Genomic DNA, 18637 nt, shown 5'->3' with positions numbered 1-18637 from the left:
TCTATCTAATCACTCTCTCTCTCTTGCTCTCTCTCTCTCTTGCCGTATATATATAAATGTGCGTGCTTGTGTGTCTGAGATTTTCGTATAGTAACATAACATTAAAGAACAATTTATTATCTACTCCCCTGCCTCTCATTCTGCTTCGCAACACGATTAAGGGCAGCTTCAAATTGAAATTTATCGCATTTGGCGCATGATCACCGTGATTATTACACAGTGACTTTTCTATCCAATTGGCATTGCCGTGTGAATTTGTGGTTTTCATCAGCCAACAACAGCCACCCAGTCAGTCAAACGTTTTGCCAGCCACCCTGCTAAGCAGGGACAATCTACGGAGATTTATGCAATTTTTTGAATAATTTGTATTTGACAAAAAAAAAAAAGAAATCAGAATATTTTTAGTTCTCTTTTGCAATTGCAACGCGTTAGTCTTTTGTCGCGTTCTGAAGACATGTGAAGTGCATACGAGTGTTCGGAAAAAAGTGAATACGGAAGTGTGAAAAGATACGGAAAATATTTCACAAATAAAATTAATTTTTCAATTATAGCCAAACTTGTCAATATTTTTCTTGTAAATATTTGAAAGGTGATAAAAATTTGCCACCTTGAAGGCACAGTGTTACGAAATGCCAAATAGAAGAAAATAAAATATAGACAAATTTATAAGCCTCAATAACATGGCAAAAAATATAAAAATTTATTAAATGAAAAGTGATTATTAGTATTAACAGTGGTTTTATAAATTCTCAAAGATTTCATGTCCTGAAAATACGTATAGAAATTTTGCTTAGCATAGAAAACGTATTTCTCTGGTACAAAGCGTTTTTCTTTGTCCAAAAGTCAATAAACGTTTTAAAGAAGTCGCTTTGTCCTTATTGATAAGTGATGACTAAGGACAACTTGATATTAAAAATTCTGAAAAATTCTTCAAAATTAAATAAAACGTCCTTAATTTTGTTACCTGTTTGTATTTTGTCTACAGGGCAAAACAACGTTTAAAAATAGGAGAGATCCTTTATTTTAAAGACGTTTTTATTTGGAGTCGAGTCGGAATTTGGAAGTTTTCGTTGACATGGTTTTAAAGGACTTTGATAGCACATGAAGAAAAACATGTGAAACATTTTAATTCATTAGTTATGACTTGAAATTTGTTTCCTGCAATCAAGTACGCAAAACTTAAATTTAAAAGAGAATTATCTCCTTATAAAATAAAATTATATCCTAACATCAACTCTCCGGTTCTTCGGCTCAGAATCAATATCAAAATCATCAGTTTAAAGACAAGATCTTTGGGCCATGCACTAATAGAAAAAGTTTCGTTATATTAACGAAATGTGTCGTTAAAAGTCAGCCAATGAAACAAATTCGTTAATACAACGAAATTTTTCGTTATTAGAACGAATTTTCTTTCAATCAACGTAACGTTTTATACTATTAACGAATATTTTCATTGTATTAATGAAAATGTTTCGTTATATCAATGAAAATTTTTCGTTGGCTGACTTTTAATGAAATTTCCTTTGATTTTTTTTTCAGTGTACGATAGTTTTGTTGTGTACGTATCCACCGAGGTGGAAACTGGATTTATACGTCAAGAATATTTTTCGAATGGTGTCGGGGGTATAATAAGTTTGTCATTCCGTTTGTAACACATCGAAATATCGACGTCCGACTATATAAAGTATATATATTTTTGATCAGGGAGAAATTCTAAGACGATATAGCTATGTACGTCTGTCTGTTTGTTGTAATCACACTACAGTCTTCAATAATGAAGCAATCGTGCTGAAATTTTTCACAAACTCGTCTTTTGTTTGCAGGCAAGTCAAGTTCGAAGATGGGCTATATCGGTTCAGGTTTTGATATAGTCCCAATAAAAACCGACCCTTCGATTTGGGTCTTGAGCTTATAAAAACTGTAGTTTCTACCCAATTCGCCTGAAAATGAAAATCTAGAGGTATTTTAGCACCATAAAAGGGCGATGGTGACTATCGGTTGATGTTTTGGTATAGGCCCCATATAGACCGATCTGCAGAATTTAATTCTTGCTCAGTAATGCTGGTGACATTTCTGAGGGTTTCAAAGCTTCTCTAAGTGGTTTCACTTCAATGTGGAACGCCGTTCGGACTCGGCTATAAAAAGGAGGTCCCTTGTCATTGAGCTTAACATGGAATCAGGCAGCACTCAGCGATAAGAGAGAAGTTCACCAATGTGGTATCACAATGAACTGAATAGTCTAAGTGAGCCTGATACATCGGGCTGCCACCTAACCTAACCTACTTCTTGGGTTTCTATAATCAGTAGATTTTATCCAATTAGCCTGAAATTGGAAATCTAGAAGTTTTTTATGACCGTAAAGAGGTGTGCCAAAAACGGTGAATATCGGTCCATGGTTTGGTATAGCCCCGATCTCCTGATTTTACTTCTTGGGCTTATAGGTTTTATCCAATTAGCCTGAAATTGGAAATCTTGAGGTATTTTAGGACCATAAAGAGGTGTGTCAAAAATGGTGAGTATAGGTCCATGTTTTGGTATAGCCCCCATATAGACCGATCTCCCTATTTTACTTCTTGGTTTTATAGAAACCGTAGTTTTTTTTATCGAATTTGCCTAAAATTTGAAATCTAGAGGTATTTTAGGACCATGAAGCGGTGTGTCAAAAATGGTGAGTATCGGTCCATGTTTTGGTATAGCCCCCATATAGACCGATCTTCCAATTTTATTTCTTGGTCTTATAGAAACCGTAAATTTTTATCTAATTTAGCTGAAATTGGAAATCTAGAGGTATTTTAGGACCATAAAGAGGTGTGCCAAAAATGGTGAGTATCGGTCCATGTTTTGGTATAACCCCCATATAGACCGATCTCCCAATTTTACTTCTTGGGCTTCTAGAATCAGTAGGTTTTATCCAATTAGCCTGAAATTGGGAATCTAGAGGTATTTTAGAACCATAAAGAGGTTTGTCAAAAATGGTGAGTATCAGTCCATGTTTTTGTATATCCCCCATATAGACTGATCTCCTGATTTTACTTCTTGGGCTTATAGAATCCGTAGTTTTTATGCAATTTGCCTGAAATTGGAAATCTTGAGGTATTTTAGGACCCCAAAAACGTGTGCCGAAAATGACGAAAATGTAGTGGTCCAAGTTTTGGTATATTCCCCATATAGACCAATCTAACGATTCTATTTCTTGGGATTATAGGCTACGGTTTTTATACAATTCGTACGAGATTTGAAATCTGGAGGTTTTTTAGAACTATAAATAGGTGTGAAAGAAATGATTTTATTGTTTGGGATTCTAGAAACCTTAGTTTTTATCCAATTTGACTGAAATTTGAAATCTATAAGTATATATACCATTAAGAGGTATGCCGAAAACCGTGAGTATCGGTTCATGTTTTAGTATATCCACCATAAAACCGATCTCCCGATTTAACTCATTGGGTTTCTAGAAACCGTACTTTTTATTCGATTTGCCTGAAATTGTAAATATTTAGTTTTAATCGCTCCATATGGTAAGGCCTCTATATAGACCGATTTCACTTCTTGAGGGTATAGAAGGCGCACTGATCATGAAAAGTGCTTGAAACTGAATGTAAAATTTCCAGATTTTACTTGTCACCCAGCAAAAAAAGAGCTTCCAAAAAACTAGTTTGGATCCCCAATCTGAGATCCGAAAGTAGTGCAAACTTGGATCATCTCCAATGAATCTCACCAGCGACAATTTTTTATCAAATATTTTTTTTTTAAATTATTTTTATGTTATGCATCGTTTTTATTTTTTATTTTCGGCATATATTTTCGTATAAATATATTTTTTCCATTACAAATCAACAAAAAAATTAAAAATTCTCGTAATTTACAAAACCTTCTCAAAAGAACTTCCATGGAAGCGAAAAAGTCAAACGGCACAGGTTTAAATCCCAGCGGGGATGAAATTTAATTTTTTTAGTATTATTTTTTGACACTTTTTTTAATTTTCAAATATTTTATACCCTGCGCCACACTGTGGAACAGGGTATTATAAGTTAGTGCATATGTTTGTAACACCCAGAAGGAGACGAGATAGACACATGGTGTCTTTGGCAATAATGCTCAGGGTGGGTCCCTGAGTCGATATAACCATGTCCGTCTGTCCGTCCGTCTGTCTGTGAACACAGTTTTGTGATCAAAGTCTAGGTCGCAATTTAAGCCCAATCGCCTTCAAATTTGGCACATGTTCCTGATTTGGGTCAGAATAGAACCCTATTGATTTTGGAAGAAATCGATTCAGATTTAGTTATAGCTCCCATATATATCTTTCGCCCGATGCAAACTTATATGGCCCCAGAAGCCAGATTTTTGGCGGAATTTGGTTGAAATTTTGCACTAGGAGTACAATTAGTAGTATAGTTAAGTGTGCAAAATTTGATTTAAATCGGTTCAGATTTAGATACAGCTCCCATATATATCTTTCGCCCGATATGGACTAATATGGTCCTACAAGCCAAAGTTTTGGCCCAATTTGGTTGAAATTTTACACAGGGAGTAGATTTAGCATTGTAGCTATGCGTGCCAAATTTGGTTGAAATCGATTCAGATTTAGATATAGGTCCCATATATATCTTTCGCCCGATATGCACTTATATGGACCCAGAAGCCAGAATTTTATCCCGATTAGCTTGAAATTTTGCACAAGGAGTACAATTGGTGGTATAGTCATGTGTGCTAAATTTGATTGAAATCGGTTCAGATTTAGATATAGGCCCCATATATATCTTTCGCCCGATATGGACTTATATGGCTCCAGAAGCCAGAGTTTTGGCCCAATTTGGTTGAAATTTTGCACTAGGAGTACAATTAGTAATATAGTCATGTGTGCCAAATTTGATTGAAATCGGTTCAGATTTAGATATAGCTCCCATATATATGTTTTTCTGATTTCGACCAAAATGGTCAAAATACCAACATTTTCCTTGTTAAATCGCCACTGCTTAGTCGAAAAGTTGTAAAAATGACTCTAATTTTCCTAAACTTCTTATACATATATATCGAGCGATAAATCATAAATAAACTTTTACGAAGTTTCCTTAAAATTGCTTCAGATTTAAATGTTTCCCATATTTTTTACTAAAATTGTATTCCACCCTAGTGCATTAGCCAACTTAAATTTTGAGTCTATAGATTTTGTAAAAGTCTATCAAATTCTGTCCACATCGAGTGATATTTAAATGTATGTATTTGGGACAAACCTTTATACATAGCCCCCAACACATTTGACAGATGTGATATGGTATCGAAAATTTAGATCTACAAAGTGGTGCAGGGTATAATATAGTCGGCCCCGCCCGACTTTAGACTTTCCTTACTTGTTTTATTTTTTTATTAGTTTTCTATTTTTGTGTAAAATTTAACTGTCCAAAATTTGCACTTAAAATATTCTGATGGCGTTGTTTCTAATACATGTCCACAAGGACTGCATCGGAAGTAGAAAAAAATCATAGAGGAATCCCAAAATGCGCTTTAGAAGAAATGTTTGTGCACTTGTCCAAAAGGACTGCATCGGAAGTTGAAAAAACTCGATGGGGGATTCTGGGATGGGCTTTAAAAGAAATGTTTGTGGAACAACTTCCAATTTTTTTTGCTGGGCATTCAAATTAAGGGGATGCAAATCTACAGATTTTAGATTTCAAATCAAGGCGTTATTTCATCATTTTCTTGCACACTTACGAGAGATGTTATTGATTCCTCTAAAACTCAAACCAAAATGGTCCTTATAAATCCAGAATCTGATATAGTCTTCATAGGTGAAATCTTTAAATTTATATTCGGGAAGTATACTGGTTTAACTGCTCTGCTTGGAAGAATATCTGTCATCAAACCTCCCTGAAATTTTCAAAGGAAACTATGATATTTGATTCATGGTGGTGGGTATTTAAGATTCGGCCCGGCTGAACTTAAGGCTGTATACACTTGTTCACTGTATTTTCGTTCCTGTACATTTAACAAATTTTGAAGATTTTCAATATTTTTCTCATTTACTACTTTTTACTACGGGTAAAGTAAAGGAACACAACTATTAACTTACATTTTCTTTCCTGGTAGATTGATGTTTTTTTTAGTGTAGCTCTAAGGTGAAAAAAATTTTATTAAAAATTTTATCGAATTTTGGACAAACAAACAACTTTGTATCGGATAAATGTGTCTTCCTTTCTCAGCAAAACATGCATCGTATTTCTAAAGCCATGACATCTTTGCGCTCAAGACAGTAGATTTTACAGTATATACACATAATTCTCCATTGATATATGCTGTCCGAAATTCGACATCTGTTTCGGCACGGCAAATATGAAAGTTTAGTATTAATTGTAGAATGTTATGTTTGATATTAATTGTAGAATGTTATGCTAGTTCAGAATGTTGGTTTTTCTGAATGTAAGGCCTTGGTATTTACCACATTTACCTTAGCCATCAATGGCTTACGAGTGTTCGTTATAAAGGCAATAACTAAATTATTATATATTCTCTGGTCAAAAATAGAATAATAAAACAAATCACATATTCTTGATGTAATATGACAATGTAATAAACAATGCCCTGATTGTTGGCCATATAAGTTTTATAGGAAATAGAGTACATACTAGACCAATAACTTGGGCGATTATAATTGCCACCAGCAAATGTTACAAAACAAAATTCTAAAAATAAAGGCTCAGAAAATTATCTAACCATAGGTTCAAAACAAACCACAGAATAATGCTATATTAAATTAAGAGGCTTGTCTCTAAGAAATATCACCAATAGCTAAAATAAATTCAATATAACCACTCATAATGGCTAACAATATTGAATCGGTCGGTTCAAAAATTTTCCAAACAAAAAAAAAAACACTGAGCGTTCAAGCAATTCACACAAAATAATTGTAACTTAATTTGTTTATTATTTAATAAAAAATATATTCCAGTTAAATTTACTACAACGGCTACAGCAGTGCAAAGAATATTAAAGCTGTTAATGCAACTGCAGCATAAATTGCTGCGTAGTCAACTGAATTGCATTAGCATTTATATCGAAGTTTGAGATTGAAGAGCTGTCTCGCAACAAACAACGGCTGTAAGCAAATCAAAAGATCCTGGAGATCAATCAGTCAACCAAGCAACCTCGTATAAAACGCTCCTCTTTAGTGTTAAATAACAAAAGAACTAAAATAGTTTAAGTGAATTTAAATTACAAAAAAATGAACAGTATTGTACTAATTTAAAAAGAATATATTATACACGGTGTTACAAATCTAACTAAATACCTCATTTAATGATAATAACAAGAATATTAAAAAATTAAAATAAAAACATAAAAGTTTAACTAACATTACAAAATAATTAATCAAGTACCTGAAAAAAAAAGTTTGTTAAGTTTTAAATTATATACACAATTTTGTAAATCTGGGTAAGCTGTGGTTCATTATAAAAGGTAAGTTGAAGTTTTCGAAAAAAAAGAAAATAAATAAATTAACATTGAATTTACGAATGTAACCAAAGACTGCAGAAATGAAAATAAAATTTCCCTCGATGTTTGTTGAGTTTAATTTTCTTAAAAAAAAAAAAAATCAGTAAAAAATAAAGCTGTCTTAATTTTTAATAACACCTTCGATAGCATAATAAATATATGAGCTAAAATCAAAGTTATTTATAAGGAATTCCTATTATTAATATTGCTTTTACTCACTCTCTTCTCCCAATCGCTCTCAGAGTATTTGCTCTACAGCACTAAAGTAAAAACAAAAGCCCAACTACAACCACTCAAACTGTGATTGATGTTGCCTTGAGTCAATAGCCTTAGCTGCTAGTACTTTACACAATAGGCATTCCAAATGCTAAAGACACTCTCTTCATATCAGTGCTCTGCCAATCGCTCTCAAACTATTTCCTCTACACCACTTAAACAAAAGCCAACCAAACAGCAGCCTCTCAAACTATGGCTACAACTAGAATGCCTTGAGCCAACAGCTTAAGGTGCGAGTGTTTTAATTATAATAAAGATTTTTTTTAAAAAATAAACTAGAAAGTCATAGTAAAACTGCAAATTTAACTGTTTATTCTTCAAAATTGCAAAGTTAAATAGTCATCATATCTAAATGTAATAAAAATAGCAGCATAGATATTAAATCCTAATCTTCTTGAGGTTATAGAATGTCACAATAAACTGAATAGTCGAAGTGAGCCAATGAAACAAATTCGTCAATACGACGAAAACTTTCGTTATTATAACGAATTTTCCTTTAATCAGCGTAACGTTTCATACTATTATCGAATATATTTATGGTATTAATGAAAATGTTTCGTTATATCAATTAAAAATTTTCGTTGGATCAATTTTCATAAAATTTTCTTTGTGTGAATTCTAAAAAAAAAAAAAATATTGGTAGATTTATTTACTGTTTGATCGATTGCAAGACATTGCTCTCCAAGTAAATAAAATTTGGATCATATTTTCTATACAAATAAATTTTTTAAAATTTTTTCTGTAGAAATAATTTTTGGGAAAATTTTTTATAGAAATAAAATTTTAAGAATAAAATGTAGACCAAGTCTTCTATAGAATTAAAATATTGACCAAATTTTCTACAAATTCAATACAATACACCTAAAAAAATTTGCACAAACCGCAAAATTTTGATCAAAAATTTCATAATATTTTTATACCCTGCTCCACACTGTGGAACAGGGTATTATAAGTTAGTGCATATGTTTGCAACACCCAGAAGGAGACGAGATAGACACATGGTGTCTTTGCCAAAAATGCTCAGGGTGGGCTCCTGAGTCAATATAGCGATGTCCGTCTGTCCGTCTGTCCGTGAACACATTTTGTAATCAAAGTCTAGGTCGCAGTTTTAGTCCAATCGACTTCAAATTTGGCACAAGTATGTGTTTTGGCTCAGAATAGATCCCTATTGATTTTGGAAGAAATCGGTTCAGATTTAGATATAGCTCCCATATATATATTTCGCCCGATATGGACTTATATCGCCCCAGAAGCCAGAGTTTTACCCTAATTTGCCTAAAATTTTGCACAAGAAGAACAATTAGCACTATAGTCAAGTATGCCAAATTTTATTGAAATCGGTTCAGATTTAGATATAGCTCCCATATATATCTTTCGCCCGATATGGACTAATACGGTCCCAGAAGCCAGAGTTTTACCCCAATTTGGTTGAAATTTTGCACAGGGAGTAGAATTAGCATTGTAGCTATGCGTGCCAAATTTGGTTGAAATCGGTTCAGATTTAGATATATCTCCCATATATAGCTTTCGCCCGATTTACACTCATATGACCACAGAGGCCAATTTTTAACTCTGATTTAGTTGAAATTTTGCACAGGGAGTAGAATTAGCATTATAGCTATACGTGCCAAATTTGGTTGAAATCGGTTCAGATTTAGATATATCTCCCATATATAGCTTTCGCCCGATTTACACTCATATGACCACAGAGGCCAATTTTTAACTCCGATTTAGTTGAAATCTTGCACAGGGAGTAGAATTAGCATTGTTGCTATGCGTGCCGAATTTGGTTGAAATCGGTTCAGATTTAGATATAGCTCCCTTATATATGTTTTTCTGATTTCGACAAAAATGGTCAAAATACCAACATTTTCCTTGTAAATCGCCACTGCTTAGTCGAAAAGTTGTAAAAATGACTCTAATTTTCCTAAACTTCTAATACATATATATCGAGCGATAAATCATAAATAAACTTTTGCGAAATTTCCTTAAAATTGCTTCAGATTTAAATGTTTCCCATATTTTTTTACTAACATTGTGTTCCACCCTAGTACATTAGCCGACTTAAATTTTGAGTCTATAGATTTTGTAGAAGTCTATGAAATTCTGTCCAGATCGAGTGATATTGAAATGTATGTATCTGGGACAAACCTTTATATATAGCCTCCAACACATTCGACGGATATGATATGGTATCGAAAATTTAGATCTACAAAGTGGTGCAGGGTATAATATAGTCGGCCCCGATCGACTTTAGACTTTCCTTACTTGTTTTTTTTTAAACTGGTGGGAACGGTAGAATATAGTTGGTAAGAGTGTCAAACGTGATTTAGGCCACTCATTTGGCAAAAAAACGGACGATAACACCAAAGAGGATCAGCGGTCATCTACAGCCAGGGAAATTATATCAGATTTAATGTAATCTAGAAACTAGTAGTTTTTACTTGATTTTTGGTCGAACTTTTTGTTAGAATAATAAATTCATGTTTTTTCGAGCTCGAGCTTGAATTTAGTAATCTTGAAAATGGTGGATTAAATTCTATATCAGATATCATAACAAATGAAATTTGCCAGTTCTATATTGAGAACAAAAATATATGGATAGATGGATGGATAGAAAGACAGACGGACGCCAATGGCTTGAAGCAATATTTGTGGTAGATACATTGTGAAGCAGATTAAATTATGGTTTATTCTAGGCAATTTGCGATATAAGTATAATAATATCATTGTAGTGTTTAATAAAAAATAAATTGATTAGATGAGACATCTACCTAAAATTTTGGGGATTTTAATAAGATTCAGAATCAAAATGACACTCCATTATATTTCATAAAAATACCATTAATTGATTTTAAATTTTACATCTCTGCTTTACTAGATCAATAATATTTAAGGTCTATGGTTTTTAATAGTCGTCACCCAGCTACTATATACTTTGTTATCTATTTCATAAAATATCAATTATTTCCATCCAATACTTAATACATAGTTAAACGGTGCATTAGTATTGGTTTTCCTTCTATAAATATAATTTGATAAATTAGTTTCGCGTGATTGCAAAACATTTATTTTTTTTTTGTTTTGTTTAATAAAAAATTGTTTATTTTGTTATAATTAATTCAATAATTTTTTATTTACATTTTTGATGGTAATCAAATGTATTCAACAAATTTCTCTTATAATTTTTTTTATGAATATACATCTTTGACAAAACCGCCTCGAAATTGCGAATTCATAACCGCATATCATCATACCGGAATCTTTTTCTATTCATTAAAGAATAACAAAACAAATAAATCAATTTGAGTAAAGTACAAAAAACAAAACCAATTTCATTACGTTACGCTAAATATTTTTGGCAATTATATTAGAACACGAATGTCAAGAACCAAACTAGACACATACGTAAAACTATGTGAAAAAAAGAATTGGGTAGATAGACTTTATTATCGTCTCAAGAAAATCGAAAATGATTGCATGCAAATTTGTGAATAAATGCCAAGAAATACTAAATGATAATTTAATCATACGATGAAATATTTGCAGACATATTTCAAGTTGAGGGAAATGCTAAAAGATATAAGAAAGGAAAATTTAAAGTTTTTTTTTTTTTGGGAAAAAAATTATTGTTAACCTATGGCCAAAAAAAAAAGGTCCATTCAAAATTTTGCGAGTTTTGGTAGTATTTTATTTTATTTTATTTTTATTTTTTTATTTTTGTTTATTCATAGTCATATTCTTTATTTTCTTATTGTGTTCATTACAATATTCCTCTTTAACGAAAAATATTCTTAAGTCAATTGACATTTTACTTTATTGCTATACTATTGCCTATACGGGTTCATAAGGTGTCTACTGGCTAAGTAGGCATATCGGAAAATTTTTGAAAATTTTTCATAATTTGCCTATGATGATTCTACGGGTGAAATTCGAACATATGACTGATTTGTTTGCGATGCACGTGTCAATGAAATAAAAATTGCACATAAATATTTCCTTCCTATTTCTCATGTGATAGGAAACATTTTTGAATATTGAGATGATGCTTGTTATAAATAACACGAATGACAGACATATGAATGCATTTAAAGGGAATATTGTAATGATTCAAAATTCTAAAATAGTATTTTGTAATAAAACTATTTCGAAATAGTTTAACATGAAATGTGTGGGAAGACGTAGATAATGGGATACAATGAATTCTAATTAAATGCATCACACACACATACACAAATGAGGGCTGATACCCTACTCACAATGAAAAAATAAAGCATGTCCGCTTCCAAAAATTTTTTCCAGTGTCGAAGAAAATTAATTGAATTTTTAATCAAGTATACTTTAAAAGTTTAATTATTTCTGTGATTGATAATATTATTTTTGTGATTCAAGAGTTACAGTTACGGCATTAAATGAGTTTTAAAAAAACATTCAATTAATTTTTTTTTTATTATTTTATTTTTATGATTTTTATTATAATTTCTGTGATGGAAGACATTTCAATAAAAAATTAAATGGATCAATTAATTTGGTGATTGTATAACAAAAATATATTTTTTGTGTGTACTTATGTCAAGTACCAAATTTTTACCGATTCGTATGAAATTTGCTCTTATATCAATAACAACTGAATTTTTGGATTAAAAAAAAGATCTTCAAATATAGGCACTTATTTTGAGGATTTTTGTCTTTAGTTTATTTTATTATTATTATTTTTTAAATTAATTACATTGATGTAATTTTAGTTTTTAAACTTCCATTTATTTGTATGTGAATAGCATTGATAATATATCGAAATTATTGTCCTAATTTTAATTTGTCAATAATAATTATAGAGCCTACACTCAAAAAATGTTTACTAAGATTCTAAGTTTTTTTAAGGATTTTGGTATTGTTTCCGAGCGGCTTCTTTAAAATAAAGACATTTTTAACGACATATCTGGTTTTAAATATATAAAAATTAAAATTAGTATACAGATCTCATTTATCGAGTTTTTATTCTTTCTTTCGCGATATATTAATAAAGGTACACAAGTACAAACAAATACCAGTTAAAAATTGAGATACTTTAAAGTAAAAAAATTTTTTCCTTAATTCCAAAAACAACTTTAAACCACCCAGCAATAAAATATAAGTTGTTCCACAAACACTTCTTTAAAGTGCGGGGAGCCATCGTGGTGCAATGGTGAGCATGCCCGCCTTGCATACACGGGGTCGTGGGTTCGAATCCAGTTTCGACCAAACACCCAAAAAGTTTTTCAGCGGTGGATTATCCTACCACAGTAATGCTGGTGATATTTCTGAGAGTATTTCAAAGCTTCTCTAAGTGGTTCCACGGCAATATGGAACGCCGTTCGGACTAGGCTATAAAAAGGAGGTCCCTTGTTATTGAGCTTAACATAGAATCGGGCAGCACTCAGTGATAAGAGAGAAGTTCACCACTGTGGTATCACAATGGACTGAATAGTCTAAGTGACAAGAAAATTAAAAAAAAAAAATCAATAAAAAATAAAAAATTAATAAAAAATACATTTCCGCTGGAATTTGAACCTGTGCCGTTTGACTTTTTTTACGAAAAAAAATAAAAAACGATGTATAACATACAAAAAATGATTTCTTAGAAAAATATTTAATAAACAAATAAGGAAAGTCTAAAGTCGGGCGGGGCCGACTATATTATACCCTGCACCACAGTGGTGGATGAGGAACGGCAGTGCCATGCCGTTCCTCATCCAAATGAACTTCCAAGGCACAATTTCTAAAGCAATGCCAAAGATCCAAAAATGGAGTACTTCTATCCTATGACAAGCCCATGTAAAATTCATTGGAGATAATCCAAATTTGCACTCCTTTCAAACTACGTTTTTGGAAGCTCTTTTTTTGCTGGACAAAGTTGCCAAATTCTCAAAATAAGTCTTACCCTATATTTTTGGAGTGTTTTTATCTTAAATCTAAAAATTCAAATTTTCAGTTAATTTAAGGTCGATTTCTTTAAATCAAAAATTTGATTCCTTACTTACTTAAGGAAAATGTGCCTTAATTCAAAGACATACGACTTTAACGGATGCATGCATTTTCAAAATTTGTGTCCAAAATTAAAAAAATATATTTGAAGCAACGATTATTAACTTTATGTGAATTACAATTTTATTATATTAAAGAAATTTATCCTTAATATTTTTTAAAAATGTAAGTTGAGAATCTTTAATATAACGTAAATATATATTTTTTTTATTTGAATCGAAATAGTTGTCGAACATCGACTATTTGCATTCATGGTAGATATCAACAATTTATTATAGTTACATATAATTATGTACAATTTAATAAAATGATCCATAAAGTCATCTAATATAGAGCGTAAATATCATACCATTCGCGGTGTGGTTATGAAGATGATCAAAGGGAGTAAAAGAGTACTCGTATAAGTGCGATATATACTAAAATCGAATGCCTAATGACTTATTAATGTAGCCATTAATATTTCAACCTTTCATGGTCATTGGCTTTTTAGTTGGTTACAAGTTATTATTGATTTATTTTTATACCCACCACCATAAAATGGTGACGGGGGTATAATAAGTTTGTCATTCCGTTTGTAACACATCGAAATATCGATTTCCGACTATATAAAGTATATATATTCTTGATCAGGGAGAAATTCTAAGACGATATAAGCATGTCCGTCTGTCCGTCTGTCTGTCTGTCTGTCTGTTGTAATCACTCTACAGCCTTCAATAATGGCGCTATCGTCCCGAAATTTGGCACAGATTAGTTTTTTGTTTGCAGGCAGGTCAAGTTCGAAGATGGGCTATATCGGTCCAAGTTTTGATATAGTCCCCATATAAACCGACCTCCCGATTTGGGGTCTGGGGCCTATAAAAACCGTAGTTTTTACCAGATTTGCCTCAAATTGGAAATCTAGAGGTATTTTGGGACCATAAAGAGGTGTGTCGAAAATGGTCCGTATCGGTCCATGTTTTAGTATAGCCCCCATATAGACCGATCTCCCGATTTTACTTCTTAGGCGTCTAGAAACAGTATTTTCTATCCGATTTGTCTGAAATTGAAAATCTAGAGGTATTTTAGGACCATAAAGAGGTGTGTCGAAAATGGTCCGCATAGGTCCATGTTTTGATATAGCCCCCATATAGACCGATCTCCCGATTTTGCTTCTTGGGCGTCTAGAAACTATATTTACCATCCGATTTGCCTGAAATTGGAAATCTAGAGGTATTGTGGGACTATAAAGAGGTGTGTCGAAAATGGTCCATATCGGTCCATGTTTTGGTATAGCCCCCATATAGACCGATCTCCCGATTTTTCTTCTTACGCGTCTAGAAACAGTATTTTCTATCCGATTTGTATGAAATTGAAAATCTAGAGGTATTTTGGGACCATAAAGAGGTGTGTCGAAAATGGTCCGCATAGGTCCATGTTTTGATATAGCCCCCATATAAACCAACCTCCCGATTTGGAGTCTTGGGCCTACAAAACCCGTAGTTTTTATCCAAATTGCCTGAAATTGAAAATATAGAGGTATTTGAGGACCATAAAAAGGTGTGCCGAAAATGGTTCTCATCGGTCCATGTTTTTGTATAGCCCCCATATAGACCGATATCCCGATTTTGCTTTTAGGGTTTCTAGAAACTATATTTACCATCCGATTAGCCTGAAATTGGAAATCTAGAGGTATTTGATGACCATAAAAAGGTATGCCGAAAATGGTGCTCATCGGTCCATATTTTGATATAGCTCCCATAGAGACTGATCTTGGGATTCTAGAAACTATATTTTCTATCCGATTTTTCTGAAATTGAAAATGTAGAGTTCTTTTGGGACCATAAAAAGGTGTGCCGAAAATGGTGCCCATCGGTCCATTTTTTGGTATAGCCCCCATATAGACCGATCTCCCATTTTGCTTCTTGAGCTTCTAGAAACTATATTTAACATCCGCTTTGCCTGAAATTCTTGAGCTACAATAAACTGTATTTATTACATGATTTGCCTGAAATTCGAAATCTAGAGGGATTTTTAGACCACAAATAAGAGTGCCGAAATTGAGGTATATCGGTCCATTTTTTGGTATAACCCCTATATAGACTGATCTCTCGATTTTTACTTCTTGGGCGTCTAGAGACTATATTTTCTGGCCGATTTATTTGAAATTGAAAATCTGGAGGTATTTTAAGATCACAAATATGTGAGTAGCAAATGGTGCCTATCGGTCCATGTTTTGGTATAGCCCCCATATACACCGATCTCCCGGCTTTATTTCTTGGGCTTCTAGAATCCTTAGTTTTTATCCGATTTGCTGGAAATTAGTAATTTATAATAAAATTTTAGACAAACGAAATGTCTTTTTCTTATAAAGTGTTTTCGTTTATTCAACGATTGTCTCTAAAATTTGTGTCAAAAGAAATCTTTGCTTTCTCAAAAAAGAAAACACCTCTTTCAGGGTATAGCAATCGCACTGATCATGAAAATTGCTTCAAACTGAAAGTAAAAGTTCCAGATTTTACTCATCGTACTTAAATAAATGCGGAAAAATCTACAGATTTAAGATTTTAAGTCAAGGCGTAATTTCAAAATATACACGATTTGTTTATATTTTCTCTAAAACTCAAACAAAATTGGTTCTCATAAATCCAGAATCTTATCTGGCCTTCATAGGTAGAATCTTTAAAGTTTGTCTTCGGGAGCTGGCTCGTTTGGGAGAATATTTGTCATCAAACCCCCTACAATTCTATATATTATCAAGTAACCCACTACAACGAAGAGTTTTCATAGTAAACTATTATACTTGATTCATGGTGGTGGGTATTTAAAATTCGGCCCGGCCGAATTTACTGCTTTATATACTTGTTTCTTTTTCCATAGGTCATTTTGAATAATGATAAACAAAAAAAAAAAAAACAAATGATAGTATTTCCTGCCTATAAAAGGACACATGCAACTCCCTAGAAAGGCATACTCTAGTATCAAAATAATGAAAATGACTTGTATTATTATTTCTGCCTTAGAAGGGAATATCGTAGGGCTTAGGAGATAATGAATTTCAATGGTGTTTATCGTTTAACACGTGCCTGTTTTTTAGTATACAAATATTTTTCCATCCATTTCTCAATGGAATGGAAAGACACCAAATTACATTATTGTCTCAAGTGTTCGCTTAATATCCTAACAGCTAATGGCCTAGTTCGATTTACTGCTTTATCGTATTTTTTTTTTTCAAAACAAGTAATAGTTGTCATAGGGCCCATAAAAAATAACTATGAACAGTATTTTAATGTGTCTATCCTTAGACCGAGCGAGTATAACTTCAGCGAGTATTCAAAAAGTCTATGTCATTAGCCAAATGTCAATCATTAGTAGTAGTCCTTATTGTCTATCGAACATACGGAGTATAGCTCATTAAAATTGTAATAAGCTATTGAAATTGTAGGAAGGACAGCAATTACACGATCTATCACAAATTATTTCAAATGACGCACTTATATTTAATTTGAAAATCTACTCGATTTCCATATTTAAATCAAGCAAGTAAGAAATAGAAGAGGTAGTAAAGAAGATATGATGTAAATATGAAGATGACCTTTTGAGCTACATAGAAATCGGAAGTAAAGTTCACTGAAAAATATATTGTCGCGAGGTCAAAGATTTTATGTCTTTAAAATACGAATGCAAATTTTGCTTAGCATAGAAGACGCATTTCACTAATATAAAGTTTTTGTCCTTGTCCAAAAGCCGATAAACTTTTCAATGAAGGTGTATTGTCCTTATAATTAAGTGATTTCACTTAAATATGGGTATCATAACATGAAAGAAAAAAATTTTGGGCTAAGGTCAACTTGACTTTGATAATTCAGAAAAAAATCTTTAAATTTGTTGTCTTTTTGCATCTTGACTACAAAGCAAAAAATCGTTCAAATATAGGACATGTTTTCCAACAATTTATTTTAAAGGCGTTTTTTACTCGAAACATAGCATAATTTCTACTGGAAGACGAGTCTTAATTTGGAAAATAAAGTTGTCGTTTACTCGTTTTTAAAGGGCTTTGATAGCATATGAAGAAAAAAAGCTGAAAAAGCGGAAAATTAAAATTTGCTTCCTAGAAGCAATTACACAAAACCCAAATTTAAAAGGGAATTGTGTCTTAAAAGTATCCTTACTTGTATTCTCCGCTTCTTTGGCTCGGAATCAATACCAAAATTTTTAAAGTAAAGACAAAATCTTTGGAGCGTGGCATGCTTTTTGTGAGTGCTTGATACTTGGCATATGATTAACATTTTGCAGATTATCTGTAGCATTTTCCAGAACTTATAATAGGAGATCCTACAACCTCTCTCTTTCTAAACACATATACCAATATATGTTCATAGGCTATTTCTAAATTAATATATGTATGCATCTAAGCATATTAGATTTACAAACATTTTATGTCCCAAACATAATATGTTCTAACATATTATCATATATGTCCCAAACATGTTATGCTAGTTTATGAATATTATATGCTTGCACTTAAAAATATTGTGTTAAAAAATTTGAGTTCCAAACATATAATTTTTACACCCAAACATATGAAAAACAGTCTTTTCGTCCGTGTAGAGCAAAATGTAATTTTTGAACGGTGAACATGTAACATGTTATTTTCTCGAACATTATGTATCTGATTTCGATAACTATAATATGTTTGACGAGAAAACAATATTTTTGTGTCAAAAATATTCCACACTGAAAAAAGTATTGTCGTGAGGCCAAAGATTTCATGACCTTCAAATACGAATGCGAATTTTGCTTAGCTTAAAAGACGCATATCCTTAATGTAAAGTTTTTTTCCTTATCAAGAAGTCGATGATTTTTTCGATGT

At 32.2% G+C, this 18637-nt stretch overlaps 1 protein-coding gene across 2 annotated transcripts in view; it reads left to right on the top strand.

Moving 5' to 3' along the window:
- Positions 1–297: 297 nt before the first annotated feature.
- The window catches only part of Eaat2 (Excitatory amino acid transporter 2), a 41630-nt gene continuing 23290 nt past the window's right edge, over positions 298–18637 (top strand). Inside the window, exons 1-2 of one of the 2 annotated variants that reach the window (XM_075297548.1) lie at positions 298–589; positions 6947–7452. The gene's annotated coding sequence lies outside the window, so the exon portion shown is untranslated. Of the gene's footprint in view, positions 590–6814; positions 7453–18637 lie in introns of those variants that run through there. The other variant, XM_075297549.1, reaches the window with a different exon arrangement.

This window comes from Haematobia irritans, chromosome 2 (assembly GCF_050003625.1).
Source record: "Haematobia irritans isolate KBUSLIRL chromosome 2, ASM5000362v1, whole genome shotgun sequence".
NCBI classification, from domain to species: Eukaryota; Metazoa; Arthropoda; class Insecta; order Diptera; family Muscidae; genus Haematobia; species Haematobia irritans.
This window is presented reverse-complemented; position numbering and strand designations above follow the sequence as displayed.